Raw genomic sequence first — 13629 nt, 5'->3', positions numbered from 1 at the left:
GCCGGATCCAAACCTCTAATTTCTACGCTGTCTACAGTTATCTGATGTTGATGTCAACAGCAGCAGCTTCGATCAGTCGGAACTGCCTCAGAATTATCTATGGCGTGCTGAAGTGAACCAATATGTTCGAAATTGCGATCTTACACTTTCGACAGAATATCGATTTATTAATCTGATACATGCGCGTGATTTATCACATTATATTATCTATGGCGTGCTGAAGTGAACCAATATGTTCGAAATTGCAATGTTATAGTTTCGAGAGAATATCAATTTATTAATCTGATAGGTGCGCGTGCTTTATCACATAATAAATCCAGTTCAATAAGTCAAAAATGAAGAATAAGATTAAGTATTTATGTACGGTCTATTCCCAAAACTGCTAAGTACCTACTTAAATAATTAATTTATTTTCTGTGAAATTACGCATGTAGGTAACACTATTTTTGATTAATTGCCATTCCATTAAGGTGTTGGACCAGAACGGTCAATATATAATTTAATAAAGTATTTGTTTATTATACGAAAACTGTCTTTCATTTCCACAAAAAGAAAACGAAATGACTTTCCGAACAACCCTATAAATAAATAGAGTATTGTAGATTCCTTTTTTATACATTACAAGCATTTGTTCATATTTATTGGTATCTATTCGAGGACTGTAATACAGGAACATCGTAGAGCAGTACAATGAAATTAAAGCTAATATAAATANATAAATCCAGTTCAATAAGTCAAAAATGAAGAATAAGATTAAGTATTTATGTACGGTCTATTCCCAAAACTGCTAAGTACCTACTTAAATAATTAATTTATTTTCTGTGAAATTACGCATGTAGGTAACACTATTTTTGATTAATTGCCATTCCATTGTATATATATTATAATAATTAATAGATATGAACACAAGCATTCCATTCCGAACCCCTTACAGAGTCCCGTTTCATTGTAATAATTCACTGTGGAAGTGAAACTTTGCTCGCTAATTGTTTAAATTTCTTTAGAGTTATCGAAATTATAACATTTTCAAACGGAAGTGGATTGGAAAGCAGAGCTCGACAGTTCGTGTACAAAGTATAAATAATTGCCACCGAAAAGTTAGGGTAGTATTGTTAACACTTTGTAAATACAGGACGTATTGTATCAATCCTTGTTCGGATGTTATTCAACGAGTTCGGAACTGGGGGAAAATTCTAGAGGGAAACAGAATATTTTGTGATACAGCTGATGAATTAATGAGTCTGCTTTTTGTAACAATGAGTGTTAAAAGTTTTATCACAAACCAGAGGAATATTTAATTTTTGTTATATAGAGACGAATAATAGTTAGGGACACAGGATAATATTCCTATATATATATTAAAGAACAGACTTTTTTGTTTTAATTTCGTAAAACATTACTGAGTTCTTTGGAGGCAGTTCTAGCATTCTAGTGATTCATGAAAAAATCAGAATTCAAACTTAATTTACTACATTTCTTCTTTTTTCCATCATTATCATCATCATCATCATCATGAGATCGTCAGTCCTAAGACCGGTTGGGCAAGCACCTCCACTCTTTTCTAGAACATCCCACATCCTTAACTATTTGTCAACAGTAATCTAATCTAAGTCCATCCCTACTCCTCTTAATTCCTGTTTCTACTTCTAATATGCCTCTGATTAGCACTTCATGCCTGAGAATGTGTCCTACCAACCTATAGTTGGGACGTTCAAACTTGGCATAGTCTGCAATAAAACTGTCACATTTATTTTCTTCTTTCAACTTACTAACTAGACTGGAGAGGTTGCTGTCAGAATTCTTACTTTCACTCACGACAGATGTTGTAGGGAATATCGTAAACATAGGAAAGAGATGTCAGGTAGGAATTGCAGCGGACACTAATAAAGAAAAGAGATCACATTACAACAATTAATGTGTAACAGAAAGAGATGCAGACAAGCAGAAGTCAGCATCGGGCATTAAAGGAAGTTCAACATTCTCAGCAATTTAGGAAATCAAAGAAACTTGTTTAAAGATATAATTCCAACCGGGTAGTTATGGAGCCGACCTTGACCTTTTGCATACCTAAGCAACCTCTAACAGCTTACTATTATTTGGTTATCTCTTTTCACTCTGTCTACTCATGAAGCATTTCCTAACTTAACAAGGGCGTGTTCAAAACGCAGTAAATGACTACAGTCTCCACCTGGAAACAAGAAGAAAGATACGTCCATTCTCACAGACAATTTATTGTAGACTGCCAATATTAATCGTCCCAACTATATGCCACGTATTTCTTATTGACTCTGTTTTCCTACTCTTTCTAAATTCTCTTCATTTCTAACCTTCTCTATCCACAGTATCCTCATCATTCGTCTGGAATTATCATACTGAATGAAAATACAGCAAATCAGAAACTGAGAAATAGATTCTCAAAAGCAGTTTTGAGTACGATATAGCAAAATAAACCAATAACTAATAAATTACTTGAAATGCACTGTACTACATGCACATCGTAAAGTAAGTACAACTTCGGCTAACATACGACCGGATTATATGACAAATTTGATTCAAAAATCACTCGCAGAGATGCCGGCGACGAATGCCACTATTTGCATATGTATATGAAGCTCATCGTCAAAACCACTTTTAAGCTAGATTTACAATTTTTCTGAGGATTGAAATAAGAAATTGTAATCTCTAATTGAACCTACCTAGCTATAAAGTTATTTATTAAACTATTGAATAGAAAATCGTAATTACTTCTTTCAAAGTTTTTAAACTCTTATAAAGTATTTTCAAAGTATGTTCTTTAGTAAATCATTACTGGAAGAATATGTTTTAACAGTAGTACCTAAGTACATATTGTTTCAAAAACATAACAAATAATGCAAAAAAGAGTCAAAAGATCCATGCATTGTATGTTAGGTATTAATCAAGGTGCTCTAGTAAACCACACGTAGCAATGAGTATTCACTAGTGTGGTTTCCAGTTTTGAAGGTTTCTGTGAAGACAATTAATTATGTGATTTTTCATCAATGCCCTAACTGAATGCCATAATATCACAATTTAAGCCTATGGAAGACGATATGTCAATGGTTACTGAAATTTCACCTGATTCAAGTTTTATTTCACTTAAAAGATTAAAGTGTCGATTTTTTATCGTAAAAGAAAATTCTATCCAATAATCCAACAAATCCAACGTTCACCCCAGTTCGGTCTTATAAAGAAATATGGGCACAATTTTTCACAATTCGTCCTCATTTCAAATGTAAGTCACCTCCGCCTCCTGAAGTTCTTTATACAGAATGACATCATTTTTTATTCGGTGTTTCTCGCACGACAAACATCTTTGTGTACACAAACTTTATGCAAATACTGGGCATAAAGGCAGGTAAAACTACCAAGTGACTCATTTGAATTTTAAATCAGTTCACACCCTGTTTCCTTTACCAAAGCTCGCCTCCTCTTCGCTACCCCTTCGAAAACTGAAGAATAATCTTACCTTTTCTCTATCTTTCAACGCAGACAGCTTGGCACCATAGTTTTCGCTCTCCTCGTTCGTATACCACAACACAAAAACTAACACCAAAAGAGCCTCTATCCGACGACAGTTCGATACAACAATCTAGCGTGCTAAATTTACGGTCACAACAACACAAAGAAAAGAAATTGCAGTTAGTTTATGTGCAATGGGTTCGGGGAAGCAGCGCCCGCGTATATTGACAGTGCATTTTAGTCATGACGTGAACGGGGTAACACTTTTCACGGTTGCGGTTCAAAATTTTCCCGGATACGGAAATGTTGAATGTGTGAAAGACGCGGGTGGCGGAGTGACTCTCTAACGTGAAAGCTCTGTAGCAACTAATGCAAGCCGAAATGCCGGAACAGGTGGCGCAGACGATTGGCACTTTTCTCTCTTGCGCGCCAACCCAGCAGGCGTTGAATGTTTGAATGTCGTGACTGAAAAAATCGACCAATTCCACAAAACGAGAAACCAAATGACTAAGAAATATTAATATAAACGAAGCAAATGCACTAAACGGAAAAAATCATCCCCTAACGCCTAAAACTTCTGAGAAATCGATCTCACACATCAGTCTAAGCTCTAGTTAAATGGAAAACGGAAAGGAAATACGTCACATGGAGTACCAACTGTTACTGAAAAGTAGTACAAAAAAACTTGGCGGATAATTTAGTCAACAGTGCGGTTCTTGGACATGCAACAGGACGAAATATATAGCAAGTGAATTATAAATACAATATCAAAAAAAAAAAATCGGTTGTCTGTAAAGTCGGTTTACTGACGGTAGTTGAACGTGACAACGTCATAAGAAAATACTGATGGAATGGTTTCATTTTTCAAAAGAAAATTTTAATTTTATTTGCTTGATAGATATTTTGAATGGATATAGAGAAGGAGGTAAATGGAAATGTATTATTGTATAGCAGCTGTCCACGCGGACGCATCGCTCACTCAAGTAGGGGAGAGACAGATGTCGAACGCTGCCGAACGCGGAGATCGATTGTGCCTCTTTGTCGCTCGTTCCGCGCGAACGCCTCAGAGCGAGGTAACGCCGCATGAGTCATGTTTTTTCGTGCGTGCAGCCGGCTCCATCGAATTATAAGACGTTGTCACGTCAAAAATGTTAATACGATATGCTTGGTAATGATGTTACATCAACTTGCTTTTATCGATATTGAATATGAAGAACCATATTGATGAGATCTAAAAGGATGAAAATGAAGAGTTACGCCTGTTAGTTTCGATATGTTACAAATCATGGACATAAACTGTTCTGATATGAATATATTTAACAGGTGTATGATTGGCGAACTAGCAGAAGCTAAAAACAAATGATCGAATTGTTCCAACAAAACCAAATCACGTATCGCTCAAGTTGACTTTGAAACGTGTAGATGCGTGTGGACGCGACGAGAGAGATATCTGTTTGTAGTAAAGCTTTCGGTGGTTTTGCTGAATTACATATTAGGGTCATATTGTTTTGTAATCCTGGCGGTTTTTCAAAGTAGATATTTTGTTGTATAAATGCTCGATTTTAAATTTGGGCATTTCTAGAGGAAAAAAAAAACAAAATGGAAGCATTAACAATATTATTAGAAAAAATTATGAAAAAAATGGACAAAAATGAAAAAGAAGACGATGAAAAGCAAAAGGAGAGAGAAACTGGAAAGAAAAAAGGTGAAAATATGAAAATAGATGCAGTTATTGATATAGAAGAAAGTACCTACACCAAAGTAAAAAAGGAACAACAAAAGGCGAAAAAAATGTAGATTGAAGAGAAAGAAGAAGATGAAAATAAAGGCATAAAACAAAGGAGAAAAAATTTAGAAGTAGACAAAGACAAGTAATCAATAATAAGTAGGTGAAGTTACAATTGAGATAGAGTAAGTCAGTTAGCACATGTGGAAGAGAAGATAGAAGAAATTGAAATTCAATTACAATATGAAAGGGAGAAGACCAAAAAAAGCTCCTCTAAAACAAATACAAAAGAATATGATGTCAATCTTAAAACAAACTGATAACCTCCATCAGCGTTGTCAATGAATTCTCACTAAAGATGAAGGTCGCAGTTGCGGATGGAACATCTACAGCTAATCAATAATCTTTACCACGGCCCAGCAGTCCGAAACTTATTTCTACCGTGGATTATGGATATCTTATAATAAAATTTGCCCCATGTAGAAGATGATGCATTTCTTCAGTCACTGTTGGTTTCTCTTTGTTAACTGGCGAATTGTTAATTTTTGCTTCACTGATTGGCTATCTACCGTCTATTCAGCAATTGCTTAGTGAAAATCTAAAAGCAAAAGTTTTCACCGCCTTCTTACCGAAATGGAACATTTCTAGAATTAAATCCGTTTCGCTCTTGTATCAAATGGGAAGTAGGTTGTCCTAGATCTTCAGTAATTATGAACGAGTACTTCGGAAAGGGAATTCTCCGCGGATGAACTTTACAATCTGACGAGTTTTAATTAAATTATTAGGAAAATGGAGAACTGAGTGGAAACTCTGTAAATCAGAACCATTTCTCGCTTTATTTCATAGTGGCTGATTACATTTGTAGTATTAAGTATATTTCGATCGAAATTGAAAGCGAAAGAAATGACAAAGGATGATGAAATTCATGGCCCGTAAGTTTTTAACAAGCAATAAACGGGAATATAATTATAAATTATTGAACAATATTGTTTATAATTATTGATGCAATTAATTGAACCTATCTCAATTTGGACGGCTGGATATCCTGGTCCATAACCTAACGTAAACCTTTTCCCAAACAATGAAATAATACGTACTTACAGTCCATTTCAATTTGTTAAAATTGTGACCTTGAAGAAATCTGCGCGAAGATAGAAAGAATACACACTAGGCGTGAGCAAGACAGAAATAGTTGGAACAAGCTTGAACGAGCAGAGCTCTCGATGAGCGGTGTTTTTTACGTTCGAAATATTCAAATTATTGATTCGAACTTTTTGTACAATTGTACCACATATATAACTCGAAGGACCATAGAAACGCCGAGTTGTAAATATAACGAATTTATTGTACAACTTACAACTACGACTTATTCTAATTTACTATAAATATTGATTTTTATTAATGTATTATGAAAATAACTAGTCTAGTTACTCTCAGCGAGTCTACAAAAGAACTGTTCTATCAAACTTAAAATTTTGTACACTAGATTCCGAAATCGACAAATTATCCCTCCCAATAACGAGGTTATTGACGGTAATATCAATGCACAATATACTAAGCATGGGATAAACCCTCATTTGTGCTTCTGCGAATTTGCCTACGTGACCGTAGATTTCGGAAATATATTTAAGTCCAATAACAATATAATTTACACAAAAGGTATAATAAAATATGAAAATGTTTATGCCATAAAGTCCCTGCGCCGGCATATCACAAATAAGGTTCCTTAACAGGCGGTCTTAGGAGATCGGCTAGAACTGTACAGTACTAGACGAAAATGTTTAGCAATTTCTTAAAACAAAAATGTATATAAATTAACAATAGAAAACAAAGCAAAAGTTTTATAGGTGTGTAGAACGTTAAGTTAATTCACCTGTTATTAGTTTTGGCTAAATATGCTTTTAAATAAAGCATATTCTTAAATTTTAACGAGGCAGTTTATATAATTTTGCAAATGGTACTGTACACTTTTGTCTAGTTCTCGCTCGATGATCGGTGGAGAAATGAGCTCCGCAGACAATTTGATTGGATTTGGAATTATGCTACGACGCATCCTAATAAAGGGAAGGGGCATATCTCTAACTTCTTGAAAGAAACAGTAACTTCTAAAGTTAGAATGTACCTATCAGAATTAATAGGTACCAAATATGTACATAATAAACAACCACCTCCCAAATTCTTCATTAGCAATTATAATTAATTGATTGTGTCAATCATGAACTTAAAGTAACTAAATCTAATAAATGTAATTCATTTGATCAATTCTCGTCTATAGTACTTGATTTTACAACTAATTTGGTGACATGCACTTAGGATTATGTATTGGAATGCAAACTGCAGAGAAAAAAAGGTAAAAGCAACAATCACCGACTGTTCAAACATTTCGAACAATGTTTTACATGGTCGTTTTCGTGATAAATCGATATTAAGTTCTACGCTGCTTCAACCGCAATATTTTCTATGTAGAGTACACGTTCCCCTGCAGCGATAAAAACCTTCAATGCGAGCGCTTTGACAACGAAAAAGTTTTAGCTCCTGGGTGTATGTACATTACCTGCTAAGTAAGTAATAATGCGTCATGGAAGCTGTAGGTTCTTATCGTTCTCATTGACACCATAAAATGTTTTGCTATTCTTCAAGCAGCATGAAGATGTTCATAGACTATCTGTCTAATGGATTTTTGCAGCGTGAGGCAATTGAATTGAATTCATACGAAAAACACTTTGATGTCGTCAATAGCGGACCTGTTAGTTGATTAAGAGAAATAGACAATGGAAATAGAAACACATTCCCTAACTCAATAGAAAGTAATCATTCTTGAAACAACGGTAATACGGTAATAAAATCGTATCATCAGCTAACTCACTTGCACCGATTTCGGTTCAAGATCAGTCATTAGTGTAAGTCAGTATGTCACTGTAGAACAGTTGTTGCTACAATAAAATGACATGATACTTATTTACGTATTTCAACCGTAAGAATGAAATCCTTGATATCAAAGAAGAGAATCCCTAAAATAAGACACACGACATAACAGGGAACGCACAGGACCGTCCTCAGGTTGTAGATTATTGTGACTGTTTTAAATTAAATTGTTCTTTCCTTAACTATGCTGTTAAGGTGGTACCATTGACTATGGTGCATACTACTTACATTTTTATCATAATGATCCCCCATAGCAGGTTTGTCTGGTTGGAATGTGTGAAGAGTTTTGAACCAAAGGTTAATCACTTTTCGTTGTCACGGGAAAGGTCTTCTTGGTCAAAGTGTACTAGATATAAGTGGTAAGTAGCAAAAGTTTACAAGAGGTTAGATTATGATCAAAATCTAAGTTCTGTGTTATTTCGACATCCTATGGGACCTTCAGGTTCTTCAATTAAACATGTTTTATTTCCGTTTAAATAAGCCACGCTAACCCTAACTTTTACATACGGATAGACAGATATTTAGATAAGTAGCATTTCTATTCTACACTTATGGTCATATTTTACTAATATTAAGAAGAAAACCGTTGGCAGTGAAAATGTGAAATCAACTTTAATGGATAGACGATCCTTGCCGGACTTTTAAAAATGCCTTACGGCTTGCAGATTAATTACCGTATTTCTTATCAAAGCAATTTATCTTAGTTCAAGTTCTTACTTGTGGAAACGATTCCATCGTAAACCCGATTAAAGCAATTTACGGCAAAACGAGGAAAAATGAAGTGAAAACCTATGTAAAAGTGCAAAACGCTTTATTATGGCATAATAAACGAGTGCAATTAATGTAACCAAAGATCCGTTGATTTGTCGACTTTGATTAATTCTTTATTTAACCGAATACTCAATTAAACCAAAAAAAAATTGTCCTATGCATGTTATCTACTTGGACTTGACTTGACGTAGTTTATTTTTTTGGTCCTTCGAGCCGAATCCACGTGTCAATCGTGTGTGTTTAGGAGCAAAAGACCCCTGTCGGCTCAGATTTATCCATTGATTAAGTACTAGGAGGACAATTGAGAATAGTAAGATACATGCTCCACCACCCTATAAATGTAACAGCAAACATTTTTAAGTGATGCTAGGCACATACCTTTTAGGAGATAGCGTAGTTTTTTTTTGGTCCTTCGAGCCGAATCCACGAAAAACGTATCAATTGCAAGTTATATAAAAACGTGCTGATAAAATCTATAAAAGTGTACATTCTTAAATTGGAATAATATCTGATACATCATGTGGTTCAAAAAGCAAAGAGCCGTAAATCCGTCGACATTGATTAATTTTTTATTCAACCGACTACCCGGTTGAACCTTCTAAATTCTCGTGAGTGATAAATGAAGGAATTTTTCTGAAAAGCGACTTAGCCTTTCGTCTGCAGTCGGTTTATTAGACCTGATGGTTTGCTTTACTTTACTTCCTAAGTTTCGCGGAAAATCTCTACCAATAAATCTTTTCAAACAAATGAAAATCACTCTGGACGCTTTATCGACCTGGTGTGGTTTTGTTCTGCAATTGAAAGGTAAAAAGACTACATTTTCAATTACTTGTACAAGAAAACGAAGGTAAGAATACATTTTTGTTCCGTCTGATTATAATGTAGGCATTAATTTTCAATTTTTTCGACTTTATAAGCACACAATATACTTAGGTAAATTCTTAGAGTCGCAATCGTAATTTTTAATATTAGTAAATGACACAAGCAGCCGGTAGATTATTTATAGTGGCTATCGATGCAGCTGTTTGATCCATGATATGTTGAAAATATTCTGTACAAAATAGCGTACACACTTCAAATTTACCTGATTTTACAAACTAGATTGGACTACTTTGTCTCGTACTCTTGGACCACTTCCAATGTTTTAATTGAAATTTTTGCATTACTTACAGTGCGCTTCAAAATTAGTGAGCGAGTTGGAAATACACATCGGGTAAATAAGAGCAAAAAGCACTGTAATAATAACTGTTCAGACTTTTATAAAACCAAATGGTTTTTGCTTATTTATTCATAAGTTCAAAATTGTTTCCAGTGATCTTTTGATACGCAAATGAAGGCTTAATTGGGTTTTTATTTTTCTTAGTTAATAAAATCGTCATGTATGAACAGAAAATTTTTAGAGGTGATTTAGAAACAAAACGTCAAAAGAAATGGGTTAAGTGAAGTCCAATTGACATCGGAATTAGATTGCAGCGTACAAATAAGTAAGGTATCTGCAGAGTATCAAAAAGTTTTGTCTAAGTATGAGAGACAACTACTGAGCTTCCAAGAAAAGCTTAAACTTAAACTTATAGGGATTGAAGGCAACGAAAGGCAGTCGCATTACAAAATAGTTAGGATCTTCTAAAACTCCCAGGAACCCGAATATGCCATTCTCACAAAAAGAAAACAATAGAAAACTTATTGACGTCTTCGACATAAGTTTGTTATAGACAACCAGGTCTACAATTGGTAAAAACTCAAGCATATCTTTTAAAACTTTTGAATTTAAGGAAAATATATATGGTAATTGAATAAAAAATTTGTTCAATATATTTTTAATAATTATTTTATTTCAGACTGTTCACAAACAGTTAAGGATGTGGGACGATCCAGTTTTATGGAAATGCTTTAAAAGAAAAGATTAACTCAGGAATGGAAAAAGTGTGTCCAACTAGTCTTAGGACTGACGAATGATGATGATGATGATGATGATGATAAAATAAAGAAAATGTAATAGTTCACTGAGCGATAAGAACATCAATATCACCGTGCGGCATGGCCTAGAAGTTAGACCATTGCTTAGCATTCAGGAGGACGCCGGTTCGATTCCGGGTCCGTCCGCCTTGATCTAAATTTTTCTGTGATTTCCTCGGATCACTTAGGCAAATGCTGGGGCAGTAATATTCCACAGATAATCTTTCATTCTCTTCTGTCTTCATTTCGTCCGTCTCATCTTTCTCACCCGAACCACAACCCACCCATTTCCACAATTCCTGAAGGCTGAAGAGGGTCTTCGCCCTAATTTCTGGAGTAGTCCGGACCAGTGTTAGTTACTGGTAGGAATGAAACACCCAAAAGATTTAAAATTTTAAGGACGATCAAGCACAACTCGGTGATAGTCCTACTGCTTGCGCCTACATTATTAATCTCATCATCAGTCCGTTCGACTGGTTCCTAGATATGACAACAATGCGATATGTATACTCTAATTGAAGAAACAATTATTTGGCAAAAGAAAACAGTTAATTGCATCAGCCCTCTCGCAATCTATTAAAACAATGGACCTTAATATCCATTTAATTGTTCAATTTGGAATAGCGACCCGATTTTGGTGAAATGAATGGATTTGAGGTCACTGTTTCACGACAATAATGCGACGCAGTTCGCTCGTTGATTTGTTGGCTGATCGCATGACCCTTGACACACAACACACACACACACTCGCACACGTTACAAAAGCGTGTATGTATAACTCCCTACTGATACTTTCTGAGGACCACGAAAGGGCTGGTTGGTGTAGTGGGGAAAATTTGCAATCGAAACTCCTTGTCTAGGTCGACAGAATACCTGACAACGAACAATTTCCATATAAATTAACTCCACAACCGAGATACAGGTAAAGACGTCTGAGTCGATACTTGCATGCATGTACAAGTATATATATAATACCGGAACATCCCAATCAGTATCCGGTATCTGCCACTGTTTGGATAGGATAGAAATAAATTTACAGTTACGAACAACGACATGCGTACTGCAGCCCTCACAGCAAGCGACGATAAATTATACCTGCTATACATGTATCAATTAGTGAAACGCTACTGGTGGAACTGCCTTTGCAAGCAAAAAAGTCCGTTCAGCCAATTTATAATTTCTGACTCAAGATTTATAACGATCGCCATCGTAGTTCGTGTTTCATGACGCACAAAAACATTCGAAACGAGAAATTATAAGTCTACCTATACCAATGGCCTCTGCAAGCAAAAAAGCCCATTCAGCCGATTTATAATTTCTGACTCAAGATTTATAACGATCGCTATCGTAGTTCCTGTTTCAAAACGCATAAAAACATTCGAAATGGGAAACAATATACCTATGGCATAGCCTGGACATCTAATTTCATTTTTAAAACCGAAAGATAGCTTGGGGAACGCCATTTACAGAAAATTGCTACTTATTGTAGATTTTTAAATTTTAAATAAAGATATCGACTGATCCAATTGAAACCATGGTGTAACTATTAGCTGTCTTTTACGTGCTGATGAGGCCACCAAGAACTTTTTGTTGTATTTGATTAACGATGCAATCTTTAGTGAGGTTAAGTTTGCGGATGCAGATAAGGATGCGAATCATTAAATTTTAGGTTTGTGGATGCGGATGAGTATGGAAATAGATGCAGATGTGAATGCGGACATTTCGATTTTCTTTGAAAACAGCTCCTACTCTGAAATCACTGCCGTCAACCATTTTTGATAGCTGTCATCGTGAGCCAGGGCTTTGCCCCGCTCATTCTGCTGGCGCTCTGCACCCCTGAGGCCCCCTTCATCTATTTTTTACTGATATGCTACGGATGAGATATCGCGGGCCCCAGCAGTAGAGGAGAACTTTATGATTAATGAACAACAGATGAAGGGGGTCTCAGTGGGGCGGAGTACCCTCATCAGAATGTGCGAATCCGGATGAGGATGCAGTTTTTAAATAATGTAACTTCGTGAATGCTGACGCGGCGGGGGATATTAAAATTCATGCGAATTAGTTGCGGATGCGGATGCGGATGTATATATCCCTTACAGTCCTAGTAGATACTCTGCCGTGTGTGCTCAGTTTGGCAAGCCGATATCCTCATTAGAAAAGGACTATTATTTATTTGGACAGTCAGATTAAAGGGCAATAACAATCAGATAAGTAACCTAAGAATGATTTATTGAGACCATTATTCTCGTTATATTTTAGTGCATTAAAATTATTTCAAGTGTTAGTAAATAAACATCAATCTGACACGAGCATGTAGAATATATATGTAGCTATATATGCAGTAGGTATACTCCGAATGTCCACGCCATTTAGTCATTCGTTACTGTCACGAAATTATTAAAGGACGCAAACAAAACATAATGACCATGTTTGTCAGATAAGAGCATGTTTTGTTTTGCGTAAGCAGCAGTAGATATACAACTATGCAACCAAAATTTTGAATTTCTTTTTGTACCTCCAACATTAAATATACTCTTCATTTATTGTAAGGTTGTCATCTTGTAAATAATAGACAGTTACTTAGTAATGCGAGACTTAATAATTAAAGAAAATATATATGTATAAATTTGCTGTTTGTAATAATTAATATTTGGTCCTTCGAGCCGGATTTTAAAATATTTTATTTTCATTTTATAAGTTACATGTCATATTTCGAATCTTTTTAGGTGGTTATTTCATATTACATGTAACACTTCCATACAATGAAATGC

General features: G+C 35.2%; 1 protein-coding gene across 5 annotated transcripts in view; it reads right to left on the bottom strand.

Annotated features, from left to right (window-relative positions):
- LOC108736004 (potassium voltage-gated channel protein Shaw-like) overlaps nt 1–13629 on the bottom strand; it is a 184865-nt gene that overhangs the window by 150844 nt on the left and 20392 nt on the right. For 4 of the 5 annotated variants that reach the window (XM_018468256.2, XM_018468290.2, XM_018468275.2 and 1 more), the window contains exon 1: nt 3488–3813. The exons of the other annotated variant lie outside the window; for it this stretch is intronic. The gene's annotated coding sequence lies outside the window, so the exon portion shown is untranslated. Of the gene's footprint in view, nt 1–3487; nt 3814–13629 lie in introns of those variants that run through there. 5 annotated transcript variants of the gene reach the window in all.

Source organism: Agrilus planipennis, unplaced genomic scaffold (assembly GCF_000699045.2).
Source record: "Agrilus planipennis isolate EAB-ADULT unplaced genomic scaffold, Apla_2.0 scaffold5, whole genome shotgun sequence".
Taxonomy (NCBI): Eukaryota; Metazoa; Arthropoda; class Insecta; order Coleoptera; family Buprestidae; genus Agrilus; species Agrilus planipennis.
Note: the sequence above shows the minus strand (reverse complement) of the source record. Positions and strands in the feature narration are given on the sequence as shown.